The 6,769-nt window shown below is 37.4% G+C and overlaps 1 non-coding gene across 1 annotated transcript; it reads right to left on the bottom strand.

Moving 5' to 3' along the window:
- Nucleotides 1–1,025: 1,025 nt before the first annotated feature.
- On the bottom strand, nt 1,026–1,132 carry LOC141722924 (small nucleolar RNA R71). The gene has a single exon (XR_012575920.1). It is a non-coding gene; the product is annotated as a small nucleolar RNA R71 (small nucleolar RNA).
- Between the last annotated feature and the right edge of the window lie 5,637 nt (nt 1,133–6,769).

Here is a 6,769-nt window from a genome sequence, read left to right as displayed (position 1 = left end):
TATGTAATCAAGATAGATAACTTGTTCTTAAACCGTTATATTGTCAAATTCTATAGACATATAAGGTCTCAATATAATTGGTGCCTATTCAGCTTCTATCTCTTTTGTGGATGTCTGGTAGAATGGTACTCGTGCAACGAAAGTTGGCGTTTATCAGTTTCGTGTTATCTGATTAGTGTCCTCACCATCACATGCTAAGGTTAAAAACAATAAGGCTATTGAATGAAGTATTTAATGAAGTTAGGATCTCATGTTTGTCATATATAGTAATTCAACTTCAATTCTCTTAGTTAATGTTATTTAATATAATCTCTTAGTTTAATAAAAACCCAATTTGTTATTTGTCTTAGCATTGAGCGATAACCATACATTGTTGCATAGGTGCATAAATTGAACTTAACCTAAACCAGTCTCTGTGGGAACGAATCTGATTTATATCTTATACTATTTGCGAACGCGTATACTTGTGTTAATATTAGCGCGTGTTTTTGCCCTAACAAGTTTTTGGTGCCGCTGCCGGGGACTCAGTGTTAATTTTTAGTTTATGTGCTTGTCATCAGTGGTCGTTAAAGTTCACTGACTCGGATTCTTTTACTTTCACGGTTTATTTGTTTATGTTTCAGGTACTCATTACAATGGGAGATCCAGCAGCACGAACGAAAGCCTTGATGGATTTTTCTCAACCCAAGATCAATGACATTCAATCTAGTATTGTCCGGCCAACTATCACATCTAATACCTTTGAGATCAAGCCCGGAATAATTCAATGGGTACAGACTTCAGTCCAGTTTTGGGGTTCTCCAACGGAAGATCCCAATACACACATTAGGGATTTCATTGAAATATGCGACACCTTCAAGTTCAACGGTGTTTCTGAAGATGCTGTGAAGCTGAGACTGTTCCCATTCTCTCTGAAGGACAAGGCTAAGAGCTGGTTACACTCTCTACCAGCTGGTTCGATTACTACTTGGGAAGATCTTGCTCAGAAGTTTCTTACTAAATTCTTCCCTATGGCGAAGACAGCTGCACTCAGGAATGCTATTACTCAATTTGCACAGCAAATGGGAGAATCGCTAAGTGAAGCTTGGGAGCGCTACAAGGAGATGCTTAGAAAGTGTCCTCATCATGGAATTCCTGATTGGATGATCATCACTTGTTTTTACAATGGGTTGGGAGCACAGTCCAGACCCATGCTCGATGCAGCATCAGGCGGAGCATTATGGGCAAAGAGCTATAAGGAAGCTTATGATCTAATTGAACTGATGGCTGCTAATGAATATCAGTATCCAACCCAGAGATATCCACATGGCAAGGTAGCAGAAGTTCTTGAAGTGGATACAGCTACGGCTATCACTGCTCAACTAAAGGCGTTGTCTATGAAGATCGATTCTCTGGCTAACTATGGTGTTAAACAGATAAATAGTGTTTGTGAGATGTGTGCCAGTCCGTATGTGACGGAACAATGCGCTATATCTAGCGACTCAGCTCAGTTTGTGAGCAACTTTCAGAGATCGCAGTAACCAGTTCCAGACACTTATCATCCTGACAACTGGAATCATCCTAACTTCAGCTGGAGCAACAATCAGAATGTGATGCAACAGCCATTCCAGCAGTTTGGAAATAAGCTATTTAACCCTCCTGGTTTTCAGCAACAATTTACACCAAGACAACAACTCCAACTTCAACAACAAACTCATGATGCAGGTCTATCTTCGAATGAAAAATCTGAATTGGAGGAGTTGAGACTTATGTGCAAAAACCAGGCTCTTATATGCCAAAGCCAGGCTGTTTCTATCCAGAATCTGGAGAACCAAATTGGGCAAATTGATAATGCCTTATTGAATCGACCACTAGGAACGCTTCTTAGTGATACAGAAACAAATCCAGGTAAGAAGGAAGTTGAAGAACAGGTGAACGCCATCACCTTAAGGTCTGGAAAGGTCGCAAGCCCCCAAGTTCAGCAAGACGAAGAGCCAGAAAAATCTCAAGATTCAGAAAATGCAGTTGTGGCTAAAGAAGATGTGAAGAAGGAAGTAGAGGTGGAACCAAGGAAGACTACTGTGGAACACACTCCTCCTGAGGGTAATACAGGGGAGAAACAGATTTATCCTCCACCTCATTTTCCTAAAAGGCTGCAGAAGAAAAAGTTGGATAAGCAGTTTGAGAAGTTTCTGGAGGTGTTCAAGAAACTTCATATCAACATACCTTTCGCTGAAGCTCTTGAACAGATGCCTAGCTATGCGAGGTTTATGAAAGGTATTCTCTCTCAGAAAGTGAAGCTCGATGACTTAGAGACCGTTGCTCTAACGGAGGAATGCAGTGCTGTGCTGCAACAGAAGTTGCCTCCGAAGCTTAAAGATCCTGGAAGCTTCACTATTCCTTGCACCATCGGAAACTTATCGTTCGACAAGTGTTTATGTGATTTAGGAGCTAGCATCAATCTGATGCCCTTATCTATCTTCAAGAAGCTTGGTCTGCCTGAGCCAAAACCAACATACATGTCATTGCAACTAGCTGACCGTTCCATCGCTTATCCACGAGGTATAGTGGAGGATGTCTTGGTCAAGGTGGATAAACTCTTCTTCCCTGCTGACTTTGTAATTCTTGATTTCGAGGAAGATAAGAAGATTCCCATTATCTTGGGAAGACCATTCTTGGCTACAGGCCGAACTATGATCGATGTGAAAAAAGGAGAGCTTACGATGAAGGTTCACGATCAAAAGGTCACTTTTAATGTGTTTAAGGAAATAAAGTTACCCACAGCTAAAGAGGAGTGTTTTAAAGTAGAGCAACTGCAGGTTTTGAATGCACCTCCGTAGAAGAGGAAGTTGGATGTGCTATTCGATTCTCTTGGGTTAGCAGAGCTGAAAATTTCTCAGGAGCGTCTCGAGCCGTCTATTGAAGATGCTCCCATACTTGAGCTCAACCCACTACCAGATCACTTGAGTTATTCATTCTTAGGTGCACCCCCTGACAAGGGGTTGGGATATATCTTTGATGATGTAGAGGGTAGCCGAACGGATCCTGTAGTGCCTACAGAGGGTTCTTCTCATGTGCAGCAGGTAGTTGATAGGACTGGTGTTGGTGATGAGCAGTACAAGCGAGTAATTAGGCGTATGGAGGCCATGCACGACATTCACCGTCATTTTGCGGAAGATTTGACACACGCTTTCGGTACTATTATCTGAGACACTAGTGGCGAGATTGATTGGCCACCTGATCCTCCACCCGATGAGGGTGAATCTCCCGCTAATTAGGTATGCCTGAAATCCTTATTATTGCCTTCAATGAGGACATTGAAAATTTTAAGTTTGGGGGTGATAATGTAAGGATTAGTAGTGTGTGTCCATATAGATTTATGTTGCATGTTTAGTTGTAGTTCATTCATATTTTTGTATGATTGTTCATTTAGGACATATTTGTTTGTTTTTATGTAATTTCATATAGTTGCATTTGCATGCATATTTAGCATGATCCCTTAAGATGAACTATGCTATTTGATAAGTTGATGTTGATTTCAGTGTGGTGATGACGAATAGAGGGATGTTTAAGTCCTAATGAATTGATTTGCATGCCAGAAACAAATATTTTCACAAAGTCTTATAGGGTTGCTTTTAATCTAGATCATGATCATACTTGTTTGTTGTTGAGATTTAATCACTTGGTTATATTTAGAATTTGTGATATTCTCGTAGTGACGTAAAAACACTGATTCTTTTTATCTGGAGAAAAACTTAGATTTCATTGCTAGTTGTTGTAAGGCTAGGTGTCAAATGGCTAGTAGCCGGCTCATATTTTTATGAGTAGTCTAGGGTTGAATGAGATGGAGCGAAACGCACTCATTCAGAAATTGTTGAAAAAAAAGAAAAATAAAGAAAAAAGAGAAAAAAAAGAAAGAAAAAAATTATGTGTTTATGCATAATTGATCAAGAGTGAGCTCTTTAATACTCGAGTTATTAAGTTCTAGGGGACTTTGTGCCTAGTGACCTAAGGCTTTTTTTTAGTCTGGGATCCGCTAACCTAACGCTCGCTACATGGGTATTATTGCATAAGTCTTTTGGGACCTCATTCATTGCACGATCAAATAAGCATCTTTGCTATGTGTTCAATAATAGTGTGAATCCTTGTATAACTCTAGTAGAAAGGAGGTGTTGTGAGTCATAATGTGTTTATCGTCTATTCTGTTTATAAACTTTTGATTGTTTCGATGATAGATAAGTTATGGTTATTGATCTAGTATCGAGAGTATATCTGTTAAGCATCCACACACGCACGTTTCTGGTTTATGAGTTGGTTTGTGGGATTTATTCGAGCTCTGTTTAAAGTCATTGCATTTTTAGAGGCATTGGCTTATTCATTTGGTTATGGTTATTCTGAGGGGATCGATTACATTATCATTTAGTTGCATTCACGTAGTTGCATTCATGCATTAGGTTTATTTTGTAGTTTTGAGTCTGTTTATGCTTGAGGACAAGCATCGATTCAAGTTTGGGGGTGTGATAAGTGGATTTTATATCCACTTGGAATGCTTTATTACAAGCTTAAATTGGTATTTTGGACTCAAGTTGTTGGTATTTTGATGTGTTTTTGTGTTAATGCATTTCAGGTATCAGTTAAATGAAGAAAAGAGCTTTTAAAGGAAATATGATTAAAAGTGATCAGAATTGGAAGCCAAGGCCATTGTCAAGTTGTAGAGAATCTCAATAGCTTCGCGTGGGCAGTTGAATCGCCTAATTCTGACGAGTAGAACTCAAGTTATGGTCAAAACAAGATTCATCAGAATATTTTTTCCAGTCAGTAGCTGAGCGCCCGCTCAGAGAGCTGAGCGCCCGCTCAGGAGAGCTGAGCGGCCGCTCAGGGCGCGGCTGGTCGCTGATTTCGCTGAAAAAGTCTTTTTTGAGTAGAATTTGACGATTTTAAGGGTCCAGGTCCACTAGGGGCGTATATATACTTACAAAAAAGGGTTTTCATCATCCGGGAAGATTGGGATACCAAGGAGAAGACCTAGAAGCACAGAACAACTCCGAAAAAGAAGATCTTGTTTTCAACTTGTGATTCTTTGAATTAGTTATAACTTTGGATGCTCGTTTTCGTTCTTGTTGAACCTAGATCTCGTTTATTCGTACTTTGATTATTATTTAGTTTATTAAGACCATGTTTTATACCATGCTTTCATTGGAACCCATGGTGACGATGAGTTCGATTATGGGCTAATCGTTGTCATGGGATTCTAGCGGATTTACTTATGGATTTCAATAATTAATTATTTTGATATCTTGGTGTGTGGTGATTGTATGATATCCTAGTATTGGTTGTGCTTATTCGTCTTATGTGCGTAGCTAACATATAAGATAGCGTGTTAATCTCTATTGAAGCGACAGTGAATATAGAGGTTTAGAACTTGCCATGCTAGCATAGGTTCATGTATTTGTTATGCATGATTCGTAGGTAACTCTAACCGTTTTACTTTCCCTATGTAATCAAGATAGATAACTTGTTCTTAAACCGTTATGTTGTCAAATTCTATAGACATATAGGGTCTCAATATAATTGGTGCCTATTCAGCTTCTATCTCTTTTGTGGATGTCTGGTAGAATGGTACTCGTGCAACGAAAGTTGGCATTTATCAGTTTCGTGTTATCTGATTAGTGTCCTCACCATCACATGCTAAGGTTAAAAACAATAAGGCTATTGAATGAAGTATTTAATGAAGTTAGGATCTCATGTTTGTCATATATAGTAATTCAACTTCAATTCTCTTAGTTAATGTTATTTAATATAATCTCTTAGTTTAATAAAAACCCAATTTGTTATTTGTCTTAGCATTGAGCGATAACCATACATTGTTGCATAGGTGCATAAATTGAACTTAACCTAAACCAGTCTCTGTGGGAACGAATCTGATTTATATCTTATACTATTTGCGAACGCGTATACTTGCGTGAATATTAGCGCGTGTTTTCGCCCTAACACCTATCATTATGTATTTATAATGGCTGATTAAAAAAGGCCCATAACAGCAAAGCCCAACCTTAGTAGGTATTGGATTAAATAATAAAAAATGAATTTCTATTATTTAATTAATAACTAAGTCATACTTAATTATTATGGGCAAAAACATTCCTTTTAATTCGAATTTATATTATCTCAATTAAGTCTTACTTAATTATAATAAAATTTAAATAATAATCAATTAATTTAAATCCATAATTTAAATTAACTATTCCATTAAGTGCTCTATTTGGGCGACCCTATAGGCTATTATTTAATTGGCAATAATTTTATTCTCTAATAAAATTATAAAGAATGAGCGGTATCTAGTAATACATCATTGTTACCCAATTAAATAATAATTAAATCGTGATTAGATAAAACCTTTCGTGATTAATGTTTTTCGTGTAATATAATTCCTTTAACCATACATATTATAGATTAAACTCGAGGCATGTATTTAGTCATCCTCTTCAACATTTAATCCGGGTTTACTTGATCCATGAGTAGATTATCAAGACAAATTATTATTTAAGCATGACCATGCTTTTATAATCTCACTAAATTAAGAGGCCAATAATATCTCTCCTAATTATAAGAGGGTTAAATCCTTTATCTATCATTCATATTTCTCATACGACTCATGATATACCCGATGTCCACTTTTATCATCACCCGATCAAAAGTAACTTTTAATGTAGTCAAAGTATATTAATCCTCGTATAGAAATATAATGATATTAAGTTAGTCTTTAAGATGATAAACATGTGAGTCTTTC

This window comes from Apium graveolens, chromosome 4 (genome assembly GCF_009905375.1).
Source record: "Apium graveolens cultivar Ventura chromosome 4, ASM990537v1, whole genome shotgun sequence".
NCBI classification, from domain to species: domain Eukaryota; kingdom Viridiplantae; phylum Streptophyta; class Magnoliopsida; order Apiales; family Apiaceae; genus Apium; species Apium graveolens.
This window is presented reverse-complemented; position numbering and strand designations above follow the sequence as displayed.